This window comes from Prenolepis imparis, unplaced genomic scaffold, assembly GCF_030444845.1.
Source record: "Prenolepis imparis isolate NDT839.2.m4 unplaced genomic scaffold, iyPreImpa1.0 SCAF_4, whole genome shotgun sequence".
Lineage (NCBI taxonomy): Eukaryota > Metazoa > Arthropoda > Insecta > Hymenoptera > Formicidae > Prenolepis > Prenolepis imparis.
Genome location: NW_028141162.1, coordinates 12,015,611 through 12,040,803, shown reverse-complemented (window position 1 = coordinate 12,040,803; position 25,193 = coordinate 12,015,611). Strand labels below are relative to the sequence as shown.

The 25,193-nt window shown below is 31.9% G+C and overlaps 1 protein-coding gene across 4 annotated transcripts in view; it reads right to left on the bottom strand.

The window, feature by feature from the left end:
• LOC145935417 (QRFP-like peptide receptor) overlaps positions 1 to 25,193 on the bottom strand; it is a 69,088-nt gene that overhangs the window by 24,351 nt on the left and 19,544 nt on the right. The window contains exon 1 of one of the 4 annotated variants that reach the window (XR_014425224.1): positions 250 to 514. The exons of the other annotated variants lie outside the window; for them this stretch is intronic. The gene's annotated coding sequence lies outside the window, so the exon portion shown is untranslated. Of the gene's footprint in view, positions 1 to 249; positions 515 to 25,193 lie in introns of those variants that run through there. 4 annotated transcript variants of the gene reach the window in all.

The window sequence follows — 25,193 nt, the reverse complement described above, 5'->3', positions numbered from 1 at the left end:
ACGAGACAATGTTACGTATTAGCGATATTGCTATTGCTGAAGAATGCAAATAAATATCGAGAAATACTTTCCCGGAGATGTAATTCACGACGATTAACCGGCCTCGCACATACGCAGACAATTATATATCGGGCGGAAATCTCGAGCGCGCGAAAAGTGAGGGATGTAGAGAGAAAGGGTGCTTTAATCCTTCAAATAGTCTAGTAATTGCGCCCATGATATCCGGATACGAGTGGTAAAAGCACGCACAGATATACGTATTCCATATACGCGCAATGTGCCCGAGAATGAGGAAAGCCTGAGATTGCGTCGGCTTTCCTCTTTGCGGCCTCTCTCCGATTTACACTCCGTTGAGGGAGAGAGGACCCCCATCGTAAATTGTGTCCTACACAAGCGTATTCCAGGCGTAATGCGATTTAACACCATTTGTAGCGACTATACATACAAGATGACACTGACTTGCCTGCTTCGAAAATGATTAATGAATTATCGCGAGAGAGCGTGCTCTCTTTCTCTTCGTCGAGCTGCGCTGTGATTACGCGTTGTTTTAATCCTAGAATAAAATGATAAAACGAATATATAAAATGTACACCGATATGTACGCTCTTAAAAAACCAGAGATAGAGAAATCTCGTAATCTTGCAAAGGCGTTCTCATTTTCTTCTGTCTTTTTATTTTTGCTTTTACCTCGGTAAGAAACGAACTAGTCAGCGATTTATAATAGAAAAACTCGGACGATTAATCGAAGTCTTCGCGCGTGGAAGGTTTCTCGCAAAAATAGAAAATGTGATTTTTGTATCTTTCAATATATTATATTAGAAACGCGTGATAATATTTTGCTCTATATATATATTTTTTTTTTACGCAATTTTAATAAAATGAGAAATCAATTTAGAATAGTTATCGTTAATAAAATAAAAAAAACTTATAAAAAAGTCATAATGATTAAAACGAAGCAAATTTCTTCTCGTATTTTCCCGTGAAACCTTCCACTTTCAGATAGTCATTTTGCAATTGGGGATTGAAATGTCACCTCACTGATACATGGAAATAGCTCTTCGATCATTCACAAAGATAGGGATTAAATTCGAGACTTCTACGTCAAAGAAGATCTCTCGGCTTTAATCAACATATACCCCCCGTATTATAGGCGTAGGTGTCTTTGTCGGTTTTGTTATAATTAGCCCTAGAGATTTACATTCGAACTTTGTGAAAAGTCGTAATCTACGATTAAACTATACACACACACTGTCTGTATCTTATCGAGGAGATACTTGTGGGACGTTATGATAGCACTTAGCACTCTCATGAAATTAGATACTCGGGGAGAGTAAAGCATAGCAAGATAAATTTAATCCCCCCTTTCCCCATTTTCTACACGCACACTCGTGCGGAAGATCAAATTCTATCTCGCGACGTTATTAAAACTCAAATACAATTGCAATTTCTCTCTTACATTCTTCGCGTTGCAGAGGCAATCTCTCAAGCGTTCGAATCAATCTTCGCGGTAAAATAAGAAATATATAGCATCGAAAAATGTAAATATCAATGTAAAGTTTTTGCATTTTTTAAATTTCAATCCAGCATGCATTGTCGCGATGAACAATGAAAAAGAAGACGTCAAGTAAGATATAGCGGCGAAATATCCTTCGCGACGAGACAAAGTCGGTGCCGTCGAGGGGAAAGCCAGAATAAAACATGTTATATTCAGTATACGTCACGTATCATCATGTCAACGTAACATCAAATAATATTCTTATATGGGTTTTAATGTAAGCGACGGTGCGGTTCTGCGACAGAGAATAGATGAGAATAGCTCCATTTGAGATCCATATAAGAATATTTTCTCTCAAATCGAATCAGTGAAAATATATGCATTGATTAAAGAGAAATAACACCAAAAAACACACTTTGCTCCTCCGTTTTATAATTCATTAATTATGACAGTAAGATTTCACCAAAAAATCAGCCATTATCGCTAAATAATTTTTCCCCGTGAGATTTCATCATTTTTAATGTTATAATTGAATTCATTGCTTATCAGTGATAACGCACTATGATTTCACTTCCACAAAAGAGCGACGTGACGATAACGTTAACGTATATATATAGCGCGTATAGATCTTAACGCGACATCGAAAAGCACGGTTGCATTCGACATTCGCGTTTTGTTTAATCTCTTCGAATCGAATACAGGAGAATTGTTTCTCCCGTATCACTCTTCGCGCTGACAGATCAATTTCGCAAATTCTCCTTTACGCGACGTTCAATTCGCAACTCGATGCGCAACAACCCCGACGATAATTGCGATATCGTCCGCAACAACGAGACGCAACGTCGATCTGCAAAGTTAATAATGTCGCGTGATCGATAATTAATTATTCGCGGCGAATTTGGACTAGAAGAGCAATATGCATGTAAAAGAAACGAGCGACCCGCATATCGGCGCCGTTCTTTTATATGCAATAAATTTGGTCGATGCCAGCGAATTCGATGGGAAAAAGCGAAAGAATGAAAAAGATCTAAAGAACGCAAAGAAATACACTTACTATAAACGCAGTAGAGCACTTTTTAACGATTTGGAATTTTTGAAACATTTACGTCGTTGCGGAGAAATAGACGGACAAAAAGAACGAATAAATAAATAGAAAAAAAAATCATCGAATTTTCTACCGACAGCGATATATTTCTTAATCACTAATTTTGAAAAACCGCTTTTTTCTTAGGAAAAATTTCAACACAATTTTTCCAACTTTTTGATTAAACATTAAATAATAATTAACTCTCCAATCTGAGTAAACATTTCATTAAAATAAAATACATTTAAAATTAAATAAAGAAAAAGAATAAAATGTATATATGTGAAAAGAAGAGAAAAATATTGTTTATTTTTTGCCTCTGAAACTTGAATATAATTAAATTTATTTTTTAAGAAACTAATAATGATTTGGCATTTTTGTTAAGGAAAAATTAATTCTAAATTGATTTAAAAAATTGATTTGCAAAGTTTTTAAAATATTTTAAATAAGAAGAATTTTAACTATTTTTCGCAAGGATCACTTGATAAGGACCTAAAAATTTGGTCGAAACGTCGTGATTTTATCTAATAAAGAATTTTGCCAGTATTGGTCGAGAGAAGAGAGTGTTCTTTTTATTTTAATTCTATCTGGCGATTCGTTACACATTGTATTGTTAATTTTAAATAAGATAAGCTAAGAATTTACGATTCTTTTAGTTTAAACAGATTCTTATAAAAATACAAGTTTTGCAGAATAATAGAGATATTGCTTTGCATTTTAGCTAAAAATTAGAAATAAATTCAAGCAATACAAAAAAGAAATGTATAAAACAACAAAAGAGAGATTTTAGAATTAACATTTACAAGAAAACAATTTCGGTAAAGCTGAAAATTGCTTGTGTATCCTATAAACCAAGAGATGAATTTTACATTCATGTAATTTAACGCAATCACGCGTGATATATGTAGGTTGGTGTTTGATTCATCCCCAAAAACCGATCCGAATTACGATGGACTATAAATAACAAACAAACTGCTCGGCCTTTTCATTTTCGCGGCATCGACAGCTTATCGGAACAGTCGGCACAATTTATTTCTATCCATTCCCTCCCCCCATCCCCGTTCTCTCTCTCTCTCTCTCTCTCTCTTGTGGCGGATAAAACAAAGACTATCATCCGACATGACAATCCGGAACAATTCTTTTTGATAATTGCGAAATGCAATTATTGCATATGAAATATAAATGGATTATTCACAGAAAACAACTGTTTTCAAGACAGAAAATTATAAATTTTTCTTCTGTATTTCTTGTTGAAAAGTCGGTGGGGGATGCAAAAATCTTATTACAATAAACAAATATCGAAAAATTGCTCTCAAAACGCTGTTGCAAAGAGCAAATAATTGCGATAAAAATATATGAATAGGCGAAAGCGTTGCAAGAACGAATGGATAGATATCGGGTCAGACTTAAATTTCGTCCCTTTTGTCATTGTAATCTAAGTTGATGCGCACATGCATTACTACCTTTTAAAATACAGTCAAGCAATTTCATATACATCGCGATTCCGACAGAATAAACCCGGAAGTGTATAAGTAGACATTTTCCCTTTGTGATAGTCACGTTATTCTGCTGTGAAATGAGAACACGGTAAAAGGAAACGAAAGGAAAAGAGGAGCAGCACATGCGTTACATGAATAGATGTATATTCGTGTAAATAATTATTTATTTGATAGAAGAAAGGAGAAAAAGCGCTAGTAACTTGTATAATATTTTCAGCGATTAAGTGGGTCTTCCTAATTAAAATCTTAGTCGAGTATTACCTGGAATGTTAATCAGATATAAAGAGATATCTCTCTTTCATATTTTTTACAAAGTTAATAGAGAGAGAACAAAATAATTAATAAAAAATATTAATTATTGGGTAATATTATATAAGAATATTATGGTTGAGAAAAGCTTTGTAGTTTGAAGAATTGTTTTAATTTCCAGCGTCTTCCTAATTAAAACCTTAGTCAAATATTATTTGGAATGTTACCAGATGATATAAATATCTTCCTTTCATATTTCTTTTTCAAAGTTAATAGAGGAAGAACAAAATAATTAATAAAAAATATAAAACTTGGACAATATTATATAAGAATACTCTTCTTATTATTATTCTTGACAAAAACTTTCTCATTTTCGCGTATAAATACATATTCGTTAAAAAAGTTAATGCCAAATTGATCAACAAATAAAACAATATATTGGTATCATGGTGGACAATTTGAAAAATTTGCTTGTTAAGCTGAAATGTGCAACAATTGGAAAAAAATTAAAAAAAAAATTGAAAAAAAAATTCGCTTGTTAAGCTAAAACGCACACACAATTCGCGACAAATTCATTTACAATACTTTAATCAAATACCATGTCTCGAATACGGGAGCTGACATAGCAATTTAGCTTTCGAAAGGATGTAGTCGCTACACGTGCATTCGGAGCACGTTATCGATTGTATTGTGGAGAACAGGCTTCCTAAAATGCAGGACACGTAAATAATGTCATGTAGGTGAATATAGCACGCTCAACAAATGAAACTTTTCACGGCGGTGTCGAGCTCGCGGTAATTCCGCAAGGTGGAATAATGTAATAATATAACAGCGACAAACATATGGCCGAACGACAAACAAGCCTTATTAAGGTACGGTTATCGGTAATCGATGTTACACATGTGTTTGCAGTCGCGATTATCGAATTAATTTTGAAACAGTACAGTATATGTGGAGTATCTCCATTGTCATAATATGATAACCGTAAAGCGGCGAAAACGATAACAATAATTAGTGCATAATGACGTTGCGTTAAGAAGATGAAGCGTTGCATTATCGAACGCCACCGTTACTTAACATTTGCCTATAGTCTTGGACAAGGAATTCCGCATCATCTTATCCTTGTCATTCTAACAAAAGCTCTTGAATAAATTTAAAAAAATCTCTTTTCCTACATAAATAAAACATTTATTACAAGCATTTATGTGGAAACAAGAGTCGTTTTTTGTGCCTTCTTCCATTTTTACATGCGCGACTAACAAAAAAGAGAATCTTTCAGATAACTATATAAAATATTATAGATTGTCAGATTAATATCTGATATTTAAAGTGTGTGTGTGTGTAGATATATTTTAAATATAAAGATATTTTCTTAATTCTTTAATTTCTTAATTAAGTGAACAAACAATAAACTAATTTAAGCTTTTATTGCTGCGACGAGTTTCTTTTCCCGATTTGGCAACAGTTAGTAATAGCGGAAGCTGGATTGAAATAAATTACTTAAACTTAATCCGTACGAACTTGTAATAAAGAGAAGAGTATTCTTGCGCGCCCTGTATATATTCGAATTAGAACAGCGAGAGCAATATCAACAAGTATATTGAGCTACATCGAAAAAGTCATAAATAAAATTAAATACGAACGATGAAGTCAAATCGGAAATGAGATAATAATATCGGCTATGGAGCAGGCTTCATCGCTACCTCAATTCAAAGAATCAATTACATTTCAGTGAATCAATTAGGTAGTTCGCATGTTAAATTTATCTGTAAAATTGGCAATTCTCGCGAAAATAATTTAGGAAATTGCAAGCACTATACAGCTATATATGTATAATAATTGCTATTAATATCAACTATTAATCATGCAGAATATACACACATATCGAATACCTCACTTTTAGCTTTCAAAAATCAATTTTTTTTGTCAATTTACAGTTGATTATTTCTTCGATAAAAAATAACTAAAAAAGATTTTAATATTTGTGAAAATCTTAAAGTATTTATTACCTTAATTTTAGAATAATTAGTAAATAAAAATAAAGAACTTTTAAAGCGAATTAAGCTTCGACAGATAATATGGATAACGACATCGTATTCTTTGGTTAATTTCAAGTAGGCATTACTTTAACGATATTTTAATCTGAGAAATATATAGTTCAGTTGATCCTGTAAATGTAGAAGTTCAATAATTGCAATAAATGACGAGTCGCTCCAAACTTTTCACTAATTGTAAGAAAAATCAGATTCTCTATACCTTGATAAACTTCCTGTGTTTCCAAGTAAAAACAAATATAACTTAGATTGCCGCATCTTCCGTTTGTTTCAATGCAAAATTATATAATTGTAATTTCTATGGGTTTGCCAACAATGTTTGTAGTAAACCTATTTATTTTGAGTAATATTCGCATAAAAGGATTTATCATCGCCGTAAAGACAGTATTCTAAGTTAGTATAAATTCATTATATACTTTAATCCACTTTCATGCAAAAACAATTCAGGTCCAGGTATTCAAAATCTCGCATTCGCGCAAATATCTATTTGGATAAAATAGCTAAATTTTTTTTACCTGCCATTAAAAATATATTTGATTAAATAATATACAGTGTAATATAACACATTGTGCACGGTAAAAAAATATACAGTAGCATGAAAATTTAAAATTGATCTTAATGAAAATATTGAAAAAATTTTATGTCTATCGCAGTCTTTCAATGTTCTATATCTTACTAATTAAGCCTAAAATTATTAAATTTATGTTAAAGTAAACTTCTCAATATCTTCAAAGCCATATAATTTTCTCAAAAAGAGAATTTATTCTACATTTTTGACCTAATTTTACAGAGAAATCATCTACATTAGATTATATTATAAATCACACTGCATTCTCCGTATATGATACTTTTTTTTAACAACATCCTTATCGCCGAGCACCAGGTCAATGCAATCAAAAGAGCTTCAAGAGCAGAAAGATTTTCAAGAGAAAAAAGGCTCCAACGGCACGATTATCACGATGCAGTCGCCGTGAGAGCTTACGTTTTGTCACGAATCGGATTATTTCGCGCCATCAACCTCGAGGCAACATGCGGGATGCGCATATCGATAAATATTAACGCAATGCGACGGTTTTTCTAACGAACGTCATCGAATGCCCGTATGCTTTCGGGACGACGAGAGTGATGCTGGAAACATATATTCCCGACGAAAATTGCGCCCGCGGCACACGCGATTTACCTCGATGAGAAAGAATACACTCCCTCTGTCTTATGTATATATATATACATATATGTATGTATGTGTGTATGTGTATGTGTTATGAAAGAAAAGCAGGGGAAGTGAGAGGAGGTATGTTGTTTCTCATTGAAGCAAATCGAGTGTATATCGTGGACGCAATTTTCACCGGGAATATATGTTTCCAGCATCTCTCTCATCGTCCCGAGAGCTGACCGCATTCGGTGATGTGTTTCGTTAGAAAAACTGTGACAAAATACCCTCGTAGATTTATTCATCTCACAACTCTAACATATCTAAAAATTTTATTCTATTCCTGACACGTCTTCGTAACGACGTACTCCTTTCATGTTAAAAAAACAACCTAATCGAGGTATTAATTTATATTCATTTTATACATCGTAATCGCGGTATTCAGTAACATATTATGTTTTAATGATCGATGGTGCATATCATGTTTGATTCAAAGCGAATATCAGAGAGCTTTTCCGGATTATCGTTATAAATTACTTTGTATAAGATATTGAGGAGCGCGTTCGACATTTTAAAAAAATCTACTAAAATACGCAATCTCCGCGACAAATTTTTTAATATATTGTTGCAAATTTGAAAAAAAGTGTATTATAATTTTTCAAGTTCTTTGAAAGCAACGGTATTAAGTTCGCGCGCACGAAACGAATAAAATTACTTATACACTATTAATCTTCATCAGTCTTCAATATCCGCCATGAATCACCATAATTCTTATGAAACGCCTACACCATCCCTTTTTGACTTGTTTTAAGAAGCAAAAAGGAATGAATTCTACTGCTAAAATGAGAGAGAAATTATTTCTTGCTATTGATAATATATTGATTTTATTCAAGAGACAAGATGTGTTATATAAGATCGAATTTAAATCTAGTCTTTTGAGATGAGATATTAAATGCATATCTTCAATCATCTACGATCTACGTTAATTTATGTTGATATTGTGTATTTTATATATATGACGAAAAAAATTCATTTAAAGAATTCCATATAATCTCGATACAACCTCACTAAAATCGTTTATGGCTCTTCGTCGATGTCGGTGAGAACGTCCCTAATAACAAGAGATACCGGCGCGGCTATGCATAATCCGGCACGACAGCAAATCGTATTAAGCTACGGAAATTCTTAGTACCGATTTTACAGTAAGTATAACGTCGAGCGAAAGCACGTTAAGCGTTAACTAAAATCCAATTTTGTAAGCAAAGTGGTCTAACGTAATGCTTGCTAGCAATTAACACAAAAATGAAGTATTTCTGTATATGTTTCTCTTTTGCTAAAATGTATATTAAAATCTTGCTTTCCATTTAATTTCGTGCAAACTTTACGTTAGATTGTCTTGTTTGTAAAATTGGATATTAATTAATTTAATATTTAATCTTGGATATTAAATGAAAAGTTTGAACCACGAATGAAGCTATTCTAACAATGTCCTCATAAAGCGTGCAATCGAATTAATATAATGTATCAAAGAAGTTCTTGAAAGTCTATGGATAACTTGAAAAATTTTTTCCAATATACTGCAGATATTTAATCGCATATTTTATGAATTCGATATCAGAGTGAAAAAGAGAGAGAAAGAGAGAAAGCGAAAAAAAGCCTTTTTCATAATTTTATATACACAACTTTAACAGAAGAAAATCATGTAAAGAGATTTTTTTCTCATGCCATCTATAGATGTTTTAATCTCGTCGATGATATTTCAATTTACACACTTATCGGTTCATGCAAAAATGATACACCGGCCATTTTACGAGCTGACAAACGCGCGATTACTATTTAACGCTATACGAGTTTCATCAACGAAAACGGTCCTCGATTTAACAAGCTCCTGGCACAATTCACGCTCGACAAACGCGACGCTGAATCAGCGACCGTATAAATAAGTTGGTAACACACATCGCGCGCCTGTATAATCGCGGAAAAACATTTGCGTCGAACTATTGTGGTTCGCTTAATCGACGCGAGAATAAATATCAACGCTACCCGTCGAACGTTATGCAACATTTTAATCAATTATCGAAAGGGTGTCTATCATATATCGCACGTTAGATCGTATAGAGAAGCAATTCTTGGTTGTTTCAAAAACAGAATTAAAACATTCATTCGTTTATATTTTGATTACGTGATCGCGGACCACGTTCTATTGTTATCTTACGTAGAATAAACTCCCTATTTCGAGACAAAGTAAATATTTATTAAGGATGAGCAACACTCTTATATATAGGATATATAGACGCATGTATCTCAAATTATAACGTTAGAGGCAAGAAAAATTAATAAAAAATTTATCTATATCCTCTTGTGCGTTTTTTTTCCACTTTAAAGTGTGGGGCGAAACGTAACATTTAACATTTCCGTTTCAATCTTGAAGGAAATACAAATGATTTATTCAATTTATTTATTCGGAAACGCGCATGCGAGAAATTTTTCATCCATGTACTCTTGAAAAATGGAAATTGCGAATTTTGCCGTTATTATATGTCATACATTAAAATTATGCATAGAATGCAAATTTAATGCGGCTGGAATACACGTGTAAGCTCGGTGCGTACAGCATGTTGACGTTTCTCAGGATCGAAATGTAAAACCCTCGGGAGTTTAGAGATCCTCGCGATCTCATCCACCTGTCGATTTATTTAATATAAATTGGCGTAGATGTCTATTTTTTTCCGCGTTAATATTTATTGACAAATTGTCGATGATCCGAGCTGAAGTAGCGATCAGTCAGCTATATATAGTATCTGATCCGTGTCATAAATTTCCGCAACGCGCGGCGTGTTCCGATACACGTACGGCGTTTACGTCGGTGTATCATAACTTACGTCGCCTTAACTGCATAACGACCCGAAGGGAAGATTGAAAAATTGTGGTATAAAGGATACAACTCGGTTGTCGATAGGAATATTCTCGTGAAAAACAACATGCCGGAATAACGACGCTTCTATGAACACGTGTGTAAAAAATTGTCCAACATTGAGGTCTTATTCCCCAAACACAGAACGTAAATCAAAAATGTTTAACCCTAAAATATATAGTGATCGTAATATTTAACCGCTAATACTGATGATAGATTAAATAGATGAATATTATAATTTTGTCAAATATCGTAAATATTTTCAAACTAAATTTATTTTTTTTTTAATACTTCATACTTAACGATACGACAAGATTTTTATGACACAAAAACTGCTTTCTTTACAAATGTTAACTATTTCATAATGATAAAATTTGGAAAAAACTCATATTCTTCTAATTTTCTAATAAAATCTCTAATGTTTCTCTTAACTTTTCTCGATTCTCTTTAATTTGTCTCTAATAAAGCTGTTCTTGTAGATGTATTATAAATAATTTATCTTTTAGTGACTTACTTCTCCAGAAGTAAGAAACTTCTCCACAAAAAAGAGAAAATTAATTTTAAAACTATGCATGAGTATGAGATTGAGGTACAAGAATTTTCTCTTGCTTATTAAATAAATGAAAAATTCTGCTTGTCAGCGCATCGGTATATATGCATGACCAAATGACATGCTTCTACGACAAATAGATTAACTTAAAATTCCTCTTATACAGACGTCTAGTCAAAATGACGAAATGCAATATGTAGCAGCGATGAGAGAACGTCCGCCGAGAATATCACTGCATGAAATTTTGGCAGACACAAATGACAACATGTCTACGCGATATCAGAGGATACATGGGATTTATATGCGGAAATGAATACATATATATATATATAATATTCGTGGGAGAACGGGAGCAGCTAAACGCGAAAACGGTGCCTGTCTTATCGCGACTATATTTCCGGTATGAAATTTCTGCGACCGAAATATTCTAAACACAACAGTGCGAAACAAATGTAAAAAATATTGTTCTTCCGCTAATTACATTGTTATATAATAAACGCGGTTTCAGTTTCTTTCACTTCTCTCTCTAAACATATTATTTTATAATATCTTATTTATATTATATATTATATATTAATTATATATATAAAATATATTAATTATAATATCATTATAATATATGTATATTAATTTGATATATATATATATATATATATATATATATAATTAATTATAATATTATATAATATAATTTATATACCTATATATTATTTGTATGCATTTATTTTATAATGTTTTTGATTTTATGTTTGAAAGCTATACATATTCTTACTTTTTTCTTATATTAATTAGCTTATATTAATTTTTGTCGGTTTTCTCGCTCGCTGCTATGGAAAAAAATAGAAAACTTCCGAGGCATCGTGTAGAGACACCACCAGTATACTCGAAACATAAATAAAAAGCGTTAATCATCGAGGAGATTTATAAGTCTAATAAATTAGAAAACTGCGAGCTCTCCACGGCGATCCCGCAAAAAAATAAGCGCAACACTGTGAAGTATCTGAGCAATTTATGCAATGAAGTAGCGTCGGGGCTTTATCCTTGGACGAGGGACGAGCGATCGCGCACGTTCACACGCGAGCGAGAATTTATTATATACCGCACGCCGAGTGTGTGCGAGAGAATTTACGGGCTCGTAAAGTCGCGGTTTTGAACAAATAAAACCATCAAATTGCTTCAACAGGCGGCATGACCTGATGGCCGCGCGCGTGAACTTAACCCAACTGACGGGGATTGAAAGCGTTAACCTTCCGGTTCCCGTGTGTCTCATTAGATCCTAAACATAAAGGATTAGATTAGGGTAGCCGCATTAATGAGACCGCAGCTCGGCTGTTTCTCACGTTCACGTCTCCCATCGCGGAACGTCCTTCGTATTAAGATGGAAGCGGGATTTACCGCGGTAATTCGTGAAAATTAAAAACTGCAATATTACTCGTCGCGAGATGGAAAAGCGGATAGCGAAAAGAGCTGTATAGTTAACAAAATTAGGCATTTGAAAAGTCATTTTCTTTTTTTATTACATAAAGTTGTGTTAATGTGAAACACCTGTTATAACGTGAAACTCTTTTATGCTGATTTCAAATAAACTTGATATGTACGTTATGAAGAACACGATTTATTTCTCGTTCGCGGCTGCATTAGACAAATAAAAAAAATAATTAATATTCTCTCGTTGTAGGCTGCTTTTTACACGAAATAATACATCGCGAGATATACATATTTCAATATGTGAGAATACTGATTTTTATTACTATTTATTATTTGTTGTTTATTCGGGATTCCGATTATATACAACAAAAACAAGATAACGCGTCCCGATTTATAACGTACAGGATATCATAGATTAAGTAATAACAAAAAGATTGGAGCTGAAAGCATGATTAAAAGAATGGCAATAAATCTTTTATAAAAAATAATATAACAACAAAATAATATTTGACCAAAAAAGACGCAAATACACCGGAATCTTCATGAATTATGAATATGCAATGGATGAGTAATGATGCGCATCATTCAAGCGGATGATGCAAATTGCACTTATCCATTTCGCATCTTCATACATCACTGCGCGTAAACTTGATCGACAGGAAGACGTATTATCAATTTAAGTGATTAAGACGCGTGCATTTTCGTCAAAGCTCGAATTTGTTTCAACGTTCGATATATAGGTTTTTGCGCGCAGGTTTTCTATTTTATTCACGTAATCCATCTTTCATAAAATCGAGAACAATATTTCTCTGGGACTGAGAATGATCAAATATACAAGATAATATATATTTATATACATATAGTATAATAAATATTTTCGATATACTTTTTTAATATGAGTTATTTCAATATTAAGCAAATATTAACAATTTGTATTTTTTATATTATACTTAGTCTTCTTATATCCTCTTTAATTAGATTCTAGATAACCGTCGGATTGGATAGGAAACGAAAAACGTTGTCAAGTTTCGTTTCTTGTTTCCCAAACGTCCCCTTTACTCCGACTCCTCTTTACGAACCGCAATTCAATCTTTACCAGATACACGTAATCAGATTTTCCGCATGTTTTGACAAGCACAGGATTCTGTTATACAAAATAGCTCTATACCCGGCGTTATTTTCTTCCCTCAAATTATTTCTCTCTCTCGTTATTTCTTTCCTTCAATCTATTAAATATATATCGCAATTTTGAAAGAAGAGTATCACAATTGAAGAAGTGAAATCAATATTCGAAGTATATACAATAAGTAAATAATAAAATAAATACTCTTGAATTTTAATGTATCATGTTTTTTATGTTTTATACATTACATTGTCATAATTTAAAATATTATTTTGATAAAATTAATTAGTTAGCACTTTTTTTATAATATAAAGACGAATAAAAAGCATTCGTATACAAATATGAAATTTAAATTACACAGAGTTCACAAATATCGATAACCTTCTCCTCTCTCTTTCTCTTTTTTTCTCAATAATTTAATAATTATCTCTCTATATATATTCGCGCCGATTTTCTATATAACAGTTTCTATTTTCTCCATTTTCCTCGAAAAAAAATTCATCTAGCAGCAATAGTTCTCAGAATTGGTCTCACTTGTCTCTCCAGCACGATCATAGATCCTTGATCATGGATCCCCAGTGAATCCGGTAATTTCGACAGAAGAATTTAGCAAGGGACGCAATCTCGGACTGGACGTTTTCGTTATCGCGGCGCACTTTACGGAACCGACGATGACTCTCCACTTTTGTCCTTCAGAGGATCACATGCTCGGGAAACCCTCCGAAATTTCAGCGCATTCCCAAGAGTCCAGTTTGAGATCGCGTCGGGAAGATTTCCATACGGCAACATATTTTAGACGAACCGCCTAAGGACTTCTGTGTCCTTTGTGTCGTGTATTCTTCGCGTATCTACCGTAGAACGAGACTCCTTTAAATCTCAGAGCGATGATGAAATTTTCGAAATTTTCCTCATATCTTACAATTAATCAACGATCGAGCGAGCGCGAATTTATATGGATATCGATGTTCGCTAACTTTGCCATGTCAATTTACATAACTTTGATTGAGAGATCGAGACACAAGATGTAATACCCTGTCGAAAGTTTCTCGAGCATACTATCGGAATACATAGAACAACTATCAAAATAAATATCGGAATAGTTCGCCTCTTGATACACATATGATTCCTATCTCGAGATCGTTTGGCACCTCTCGGGGACAAAATCGATCGTCTCTTTACGAGACCACATCCACGAGCATTCGCATGTATGCCCGAAACCTAGCGTGTCTGTCTCTGGATAAGAAGGATATATCGTTCTGTAATCCTTGAGCCGCCACCTTTGACCCAAATGTTTTCTGAGGCGTCGCATTTTATGCTAGCTCGTCAAAAATCGAAGTAAATCCCGTCTAATAAGATCGTAACAGAATGCAAATGCGCACATCTTAAAATAATCAACTTGAAAAGTAATATAAACTCAAGCGTATTATTTTCCCCTTCAATTTAAGACTTAAGAAAAAAGTAGGAAGACAAATTCTGAAGGCTATATCGTTGCTCGATGAATTTCTTTCAAAGGAAAATGGAGAAAGTAAAAATTGTTTCATCAACGTTTTCAAACGCGAATCATAAAATAACTATGTACTATGTAAATAACTATGTATTATTGTGTGCACACGCGATACATAAATATTAATTTTATTATCAACAGACATTAATTATCGTTGGATGCAGTTGGATAATGTATTACTCTAATGACACCCCCGGAAACTTTCTTGTCGGATCGACAATGTGAACGTGTGTATAATAGTGAAACAGATAACTCCGTCCACGCAAATTATTCTCGTAATGACGAAACAAGTTTCTCTTCACCAACGCGACAGCAATTTCCAATAAATATCGTATACGCGCGTTAAACTATTCCCCTGAGAGAGAATCGTCCGAGCCGCGATGATGCGGTTTACCGCGACTCGACAAGAACGGAACGCAGGCGCATTTTTTTCGCATTTTCCACGAATTCACGGTAACTGATTTATGACAGGCCATTTGTAACGCCACGACACATCGAAGGAAGGAAAGGAGGATCGCGAATATGTCTATTTATCTGACCTCGCCGATTCTCGCGTTCTGACGCGTCATGTATGCCAATCTATTAAGGTCATTCACGAATTTTCATATACTTATTATAAGAAGCACTCCCCTTTGACGTCTAATAAAATTATCCGAAGCTTGATCAGAAAGATATTCAATATTGCTAATTAAAAAATACGAAAGCAAAACGACGCGCGATCAAATTTTTGAGTCTTTTTCTCATATGCTGTTTCGACAAATTCGTCTGAAAATTAGTAAGAATTTTTGCTGTGTTAAAAGACGACGCGGCAGATATAAATCGGTTTGTATCATTCGCGAGATATATATACTTCATTTTCGAAGACGAAGCGTATCGCAAAATAAAGTATCTAGCTTCCAACATTTCTCCAACACACAGGCATATTACCTCTGGAAATACTATATCGTCGGAGAGCGCAAACAATCCAATCTTATTTATGCCGTGGTATACCTTTATACATAGCAAATTATCTATAGAATCGATATAAAGGATTGCATCTGAATACAAAAAGTAAACTAAGATACAAACCAATAATTCTCGATTCCAATTTTGGAAAAATTATAAATCTAATTGTATTTTACAAAGCAGAATCAATTTTATTAATCGTTAATATGCGTATTTTATTAAATAAATTAATTGGAATTACTATGTAATTGCGAAATATTTCCTGTCTTTAATAGAAATATTGTATAAAATATTATATTAATTATTATAATATATAATAAATATTATAATATATAATAAAAATAAATATTATATTTCAAAATTTCAAAATTTTATATAAATGTTTTACACGCGTTATATTACTATAAATGAATAAATCATTACCACAAAGATAAGCGAGCACATTTATTTTAAAAAGAAAACAAACAATAAATTAAATAAGTTATAAATTGCACCATCTGATAAGATTGTTCTGCCGGCATTCGATATTTTCCTGATATCTTTTTTTTTTCTTTTCCTTGTTCAGCTTTCTTGCTGCTCTTTTACGATACTCATACGACACTCGCAAAACGCGATAAAACGACGATCGTGCATGTACTAATCAGCAAAATATAACGATATTTTGTGTGATATTTTGCACTATCAATGTTAATTGCGCGCGATGCGCACATTTTTACTAATTTATCTCATAATGAAAAAATGATGTAAATAAAAATGCAATTATATAAAACGATACGTTCGACACTCGAAAATCAGGCTGTCAAATTCACGCGTCACTCGATGTGGCAAAGCTACATACATATCTCTGTTACTGACAAATAATACACGCTTGCATTATAACGTAAAAGTCAATAAATATATAAATTAAAAATAAAGATTAAATATACTCATTGAATTTATGTGTATTATTATTCGAGAACATATCGTCACTTTATCGACAACTCGCGCGACAGATTTCGGTCGAAGAAAATACGTATGTATGTATTTTAAGAGATCGCACTTATCAAAATTCGAATTTTGATACGTCGTTGACAATTATTACAATATTTAATAATACGCGATTTAATACGGCTATATTTGATAATTAAAGAACATCTACTTGACTGTAATAAACGCGTTTGACTCGGAATCGATCCATTCTTATACTCACTACATTCCATTAATGATCGTAATACTCTATAATGATTGGCAGCTTTACTCTGATAGCGCGCGAATTATCGATATTTAACGATTAATTAAAACGCGATATACCCAGCTCTAATACTCATCACGATGGTATCTCGCAAGATAATACAACACGCAGAATGATTCGTGACACTACTGTTCGTTCAATGACAACAAAGTCACCGACTGTAAATAATGAGTCATATTATCTCTCGATATATAATCAAATTATGAAATACAAGTATTAAGAGATATTAAGCGCGAGATATTATTTTCTATGATTATTATAATCAGTGATGATTAATCGCAAGATTAATATGCCTACGAATTTCCGCAAACGTACCGAGGCTGTCAAAATATGATTTGTTCGTCTTAAATAAAAATCGTAGCGACGTAAATTATAAATTAACGTTTCATTATAATCTTTACAAGCGATAATCGTATCTTTAATAAAATGGTCAAATTCAAATCTCACGCATTGCTTTGAATTTTTCGCCGCTTTAAATATAATTTGTCTATAAAAAATAATTATATTTAAAATAATTATATTTTTAAAATAATTATTTTTCATTTCTTGAATTATTTGTTTCGGCGATTGGTCTATTGCTTTGTGCTTAGAGAAAATGATAGACAAATTATATCTAAAGTAACAAATATATACGTGTCCATATATGGATATACATATATATACATATATGGACCGTTCACTAATGACACATCCACTTTGCAGGATTGACGAGAGTGCGAAATGGAAAAGCGACACCGCGAAACGAGAAATAGAAGAGAGGACAAGGACCGACAATGAACTGAAAGGATTATTATTCAATAAACACACGTTCGTACCGTGAAATACATTACGTTAATAAAGTAATTATATCACACACAATAAAGTTCTTCTATCTCTAGTAACCTTCTCGATTCCATTCGATCCTTTTTCTAAATTAGTTTCCTTTACAGAAATATATCACAATATATACTTAATCTCGATTATATAAAAAAAATTCGCGTCTTAATTAATTCTATGCATCATATCACGCGGTATCAGAATAAAGTAACCGATATCACTTTTTGTTACCAATAAAAACGGATCCAGAACAGATAGATTCTGAGTAAAGCGACGTTGTAATACATTTAATTAGTACATATCTAATTACGAAGTTTTGGTATTTGTGTGTGTACAATATAATAAAAACCGCGCCGCGTGTTAATCGAAAACGTTGTGCCACGCGATCGTCATATCCTGATTAGTACGCGAATGATTGTAATTAACGCATGTATAATGATTTTCGAATAAGTATCGTATGAGCGCCATAAAATAATAAACAAGGGAGAGAAAAAAGATTCGAAAAAGTGACGAGCGACGAGAGAGTAATAGTAAGGCAAAATTTATAACTAATTTAATTAAAACATATTACTTATGTATAAAATTGTTTTTTTATAGTTGTTTCTTTATGTATTAACCTAATAACAATTTCTTTTGCTAAAGCTGCAAATATGTATTAAACGTGAGCATTTCGCAGATGTAGTTAATATCTAAGAAAATGTATTAATTTTACAAAAATGTTCTAAGTAAAAGTTACAAAGATATAAAAGAAACCCGCAACATATTTCTCATCTTCAATAATAAATATCTTGAAGTAAGTCAGCATTGAAGTAAGAAAGCATATAGAATTTAGTTGCGATGAGATGAGAAGTAATAAGAGCGAAAAATAATAGAAAGTAGAGTAAAATACGAGGAACAGATGGTAAGACCTCATAATAACAATTCTGTCGTTACCGTCGTAATATCTAAGAACAACATCGAGGTATTCCGCAATTATTTAAAAATTATTATACTGTGCAGTTTTATATTGGCGCAATTTTATAAAAAAAATAAAATTTTACAACCTTATTAATACAATAATAAAAATAAAATAAAATAATTAATATTAACGAATAAAGTATCGATGTAAATTAAATCGATAAAATATTATTTTATACAATAAGAATTATTATTAAGGCTCTTCCGTATTAAAATACAAATATATAAGTGATAGGCCTTAAGAGCCGAACGCGGATGTTGATGCGTATTCCAACGAAATTTAATTTTTCGCTGGAATTAAATTAATTGTGCACAGAGCACGAATTTTTACTACTTGGTATACTGCCAAGTCTTTTCTTGTATGGAATCTCAAGTATGAGATTATTCCATACAAGAAAAGACTTGGCAGTATACCAAGTAGTAAAAATTCGTGCCCTGTGCACAATTAATTTAATTCCAGCGAAAAACTAAATTTCGTTGGAATACGCATCAACATCCGCGTTCGGCTCTTAAGGCCTATCACTTATATATTTGTATTATTTTATATTTCTATATGTATATATTAAACTAAATTAAATTTAATTATATATATTAAACTACATTAAATTTAATTATATATATATTAAACTAAATTAAATTATTCTTAATAAAAAAATAAAACTATTTTTTATTAAAAAATAGTCTTATATTTTATTGAGAATAATTTAGTTTAATATACATAAATATAAAATATATTTTACCGATTTAATTTACATCGATACTTTCTTCGTTAAAATTAATATTTTTATTTGATTTTATTTGATTTTATTATTTTATTAGTTTTATTTTATTTTATTTTATTATTTTACATATAGATTGCTTTAAAATTTGCAGAAAGTGGATATATAAAATCACCCTTTGTAAAATTTGCAGCCGATTTTTGTTCACCAAAGTGTCGAAACAATTTTATAGTCATTAAATGCTATTAAATATAAAGGACCCCTCTTTTTAGCTCACGTTTCACATAGTTTACGAACTGTCTATCTGTTTCCGTGTCAACCAGCAGTAAATTTAAAAATTCCCTTTGGCTTTATGCGAAAACGTATTTCGAAATTGAGCGGAGTTAGCCGCTTTAACCACGAAAAGCGCTGTTAAATGAAAATCCGCCGATATCCGCCGATATTCGCAGCGACGAACATATTTTGCAACACGAAATAAGAAAACATACGCTCATATCTAGTATTTCCGATACGATTAATGATTCATGAGACAAGCTTGAGATATTGGTCATCCCGCTATTGATTGTGCTTCGCCATCGTTCAAGAAAAATATTTACTGTATTTCAATTTTTGATATTTACCGAAATAATCAAGACAGAAATCAATTGTGACGCGCACATTATATTTAAATAATTATTAAGAGAAATTATTCAAAAATTGTAAGGAATATTAGTTATGCATTGCACAATTTTCCCTGGTTTATAGCATATATATGTGCAAATATATAATGTAAACACCACTTGCCTAAAAAAAATAATATTCTCTTTCGCTTGTATTGCGTACAAGAATAAAGTTAAAGATCGGATTTCCACAATTTTGTTTCATGTTTTATATTCCACACAAGAGCATATCACGACACGTATTTCTCTCAAAATTTCGATAACCGTTGTGAATTATGCAACAAGTTATACCTGAATTCATCTGTTCATATTCAATCGTGAGACGCACTTAAGCGGTCGGAAAGGCGCACTCACGTTCGGAAACATTTCGCTCATCGATTTTATAGAGATTTACAGGCTCCACTCGAATGCCCATTAAAATTCATGATGGATCCGCGTTCCAATCTATTACACAAGGCGATCGGCTAAAGAAAGATTGAGGCGAGAAACGCGTAATTAGGTCGTTAAAATTCCATACACAGACAGAATGTTTTATCGAGATTATTTCGTCTAATAATAAAATAATAATTTATAAATTAATTATTTATAAATACATATACCGTGTGTAGTTTATAACTTTTTTTTGTTATATCATATAAAATATTCAAATTTCGCGATAGTCAAAAAATTAAATCAATTTTCAATCGCAATAAAAAATTCAATCGCAACACGAAAAATGTACGTCAATTCATTGCCTTGAATACTAATGGAATGTTATATTAAAATATGGCTGAACATAGATTAAATGCTTTTTCGTAAGAAAAGAATTTCGTGACTAGAAACTAAATGGTATTTGCACAAATCCATTAAGCGATAGAATTAATAAACCGCGTGCGAGAAGTTTGCAGTAGTAAAAATATGAATATGGTCAGCCGTGAGTGTTTTTCCTCTTTCAATCAATAATGTGACATTTCTGCTTTGAATTTCTGCCAGAAAACGAATATACAACCAAAATGTTAAATGCCATGTATGTGCAATAGTGTAACATGATATAAACTTTGTTAAACAAAAGGAAGAACTTAATCGCATTTTACTTTACGATCAAATTTATATATATATAATAAATAAATAAATATAATAAAAAAATCAATAAGACAAATATTATATATTTCATTGTAAAATTAAAGATATTTATTAATTTTAATAATAATTATTAATTTTGTTGTTTGCTATATAAGTGAAATTTAAAAAATTAATCTAACTTTTAATTAAATTAGTTATTTTCCTATATTAAAATCCTTCAAAGTAATTCCTATCATAGACGTTGCATACGATGCGAAAACTTATCCCGCGATTAGCATCGGCTCTGATGAAACATCGCAAAGTACACGTAGCCCAAGAAGCGACTTTAATACGTGTGCAACAGGTGCACCCGTTGAATAACAGCGTGCGAAGCACAATCGAGTGACTGCAGGTATACGTCATCGCGTTCATTTGCAGAGTAGTAAAGGGTGTCGCCTATAAATTCGTCACAGACAGACATTTCATGTGTTCTCCATGGGATAATCGACCATTACGCAGTGTGTAACGCATTCTGTTAATCGCGCAAACATAGACGCAGAGATCTCCGCGAGCACACTAATGTTGCAATCTCATGCTTTATTTATTTTGCGCTGTTTGCAAATATTAGTTCCAGAGTTCGCAAAATAGCCCTAGGTGTAGTCAAAGGAGCTACCTCGCGTTTGACTGAAAGCCCGAATGATCCCTGAATTACTACGCTCACTTACGGAAAATTAATTATATTCGTTGTATAATTGAAATATGGAATAACAATTACATTTCAAATTGCCTCCAAAATCTCTAAATGTTTAAAGTATTGTTCATTTATAATTTCAAAAGAGATTTATAATTCAATAGAATTTTAATTAAATCTTATAAAAATCTTTATGTTAAAAATTGGAAGATACTAAAAACGGCAATCTCTATTCAATACTATTAAAGTGAGACAAAAATTGGCTCAAAATTAATTTAATCACTATTTAATCTAAAATAATAGAGTAGACGTAAGAATTTTTCTATTACGAGACTGATTAGTTGCATCATTACATTTCTTTGTTACACATAATTTCGTAATATTATTTTTACAAATAAATTACAGAAAACGGAAATAAAAGTGATAAAGTCCTGATGGATGACACTCTCTCTATTCTAACAAAGCAATAACCGCAATTGTCGTATATTCACGAAATCAATTTATCCATCAATCACAACCAGATTATTTAATTAATAGAAAAACAGATTTACTCGTGCGAACACGTTTGTTTTTAATTGGATTATCGTATTATGAGTTTCAGCTTTAAAAGTAACGAATCGCACGGATGTCGATTGTCACTAAAGAATAAATTTGCTAGTGTCAGATTTGATTAGTGAAAATAATTTTTCGAGATTACACCTACATATCCTGTGCTATGTATGGTATTATGTATTATGGCGCAACATACAGCGTACAACGTAGCGTGGATGCTACTCAAGAGCAATCGAATCGGTTAACCGTAGAATCAGTTCAAGCAAGTTAAAACGACACGTGTCACAGAAACCTATACGAAATTGCCGATACACCCGATCCTTAATCAAGATCAGATGACATCAAAACCTTGTTTTATGAATAGCGATCTGTTTTAGCTGTTCTTGTCAAACCTCTCGTTTTCTATTATATAATATATATATATATATATATATATATATATAAAATAAATTTTTATTTTATAATATTCACTAGAGATTTGAATTTAATTCCAATATCAAATTTTACATTTTATATTTAATGTGTGTGTGTAAACACATTAAATTATACTATTTTCAATAAAACATTTAATTAATTTAATATTTTATATATCTGTATGTTGCTGAAAACAAATGTGCACGTATCGATTGCAATTGTATAATAAAAAAGTGCAATAATAATTAATGCTTTTAGTGAAATTATTTTGTTAAATTTTATCGTATTTTAAAATTATAAATATGTTATTATTTGAGTGATGTACGTGCATGTGCGTGTGTATGCATATGTGTATGTAAATGCGACTGAAATACATTTACATTTGTCCAATAATAATGAAATATTGCAGAATAATCAAAATTCCCCACTAACAAGATGAAAATAACTTATACCACCGTTACACCTACATTCGCAATAGGAGATTTAACAGAGTTATCAAATAATATGATTGACACATTAAATTCATATCATTAATACCCTGACATTACTAACGTCAACGTTAATACCTGAGATGTTACCAAAACGTCAAGGGATATTAAATGAATGCCAAAATGATATAATCTCACATTACATTCCATCTGACATGCATGATATCGATTTTCTAAGGCACTTGATTTTCATGCCTCGTTCGAGCGCACAGGTGCGATATGGTAGATCAAAATGCTAATGCTATTAAAGTTTAATGGTGAATTTCCTGATCGCCAATATGGCGTATCTATATAGGGATAAATTAATTTTTTTCCTCGCGGTTATTTGCTTCAAGAACAGAGAGGAAACAAATACTTTAAATAATACTACAGAAAAGCATTCTGTTTTTTCGAAAAACATTATAAAATTTATACAATTTTTAAAAAATGTTCTTTCTTGTATATGTGCAAATATTTCATATAAAATATCTTTATAACATTTAAATTCTTCGATATAGAATATTTAAGAATTTTTGAGAAAATTTTACATTTTTTACTATACAATTAATAAAATTTTATAAACGTAAATATATAAGACTTTGTTTAATTTTAAATTAGATATATATTGACCGTTTTAATTGCGACTTTTATTGTCACAATGATTAATGTCATGAAAAATTAAAACGTTCGTTGTTTGAAAAAGAAAATTTGAAAACTCCTCATAGGATCTTTAGTCAACAGGGAATGGATGATTTCCGGAGCAGCGCATCATATCATAGCGAAAGTATCGAGGTTAAGTGTGAGCAATCATCCAATAAAATTAAATATTATTAAGAATGGTGTTCCATTTTGGTCGAGGTGCTCGACTCGATATAAAACGTCATAGCAAATTCAAGTACAACAGATGTTAGGCATAAACAACAGCAATTCACGATTAGACTATAGAAATGATCGCACTACATGTATAATCCAATTATACAAACGATAAAAAGCAGCTGCCACTATTTATTGTTCGTTTACACGCATTCGTATCAACATTTAGATTCTCTGTTAAAATCTTGGAAATATGTCCGGACTAATGAATTCTTCTTAGAAATCTTGAAAGAGCTAATCTTTTAACAAGTTTAACCATTTTAAAAATCTTAAGATTAAAAGTTTTATTCAAGACTTTTAAGAAACACTAATGCTCTAAAGCTTTTAAAACTTTAAAAACTTTTAAGATTTTTAAATTTATTCAGAATTTATGCTCTATGAAAATATCATAATTTCAAAATTTTTAATCAACCTTATAGTTTTAAATGGCATTCAAAAAATCCCATTCGCAAAATTTGCAATTCTTATCCCAGTTGTATTTAATATATCACTACTGTTATTTTAAAAATTGTTTTATTGACACTAAATGCGCATTCTCGTTATGAACATATATCTTGAGAAACTGCAATTGAGTTGTTTAACATTTATCATCCTCATAATTGATCTTTAGAGAGTTTCGTGCGTCGGAACATAAAGATTGAAGATGTAGAGAGGTTCAAAAGGAAAACAACGAACTGAGAGCAGGCGTCGGTCGAGAAGACGATCGAAAGGCGAAACTAAACCGAAATTAATGATTTTACGGTGGAACGTCGAGCTTCGTTATATCGTGTTACCTACG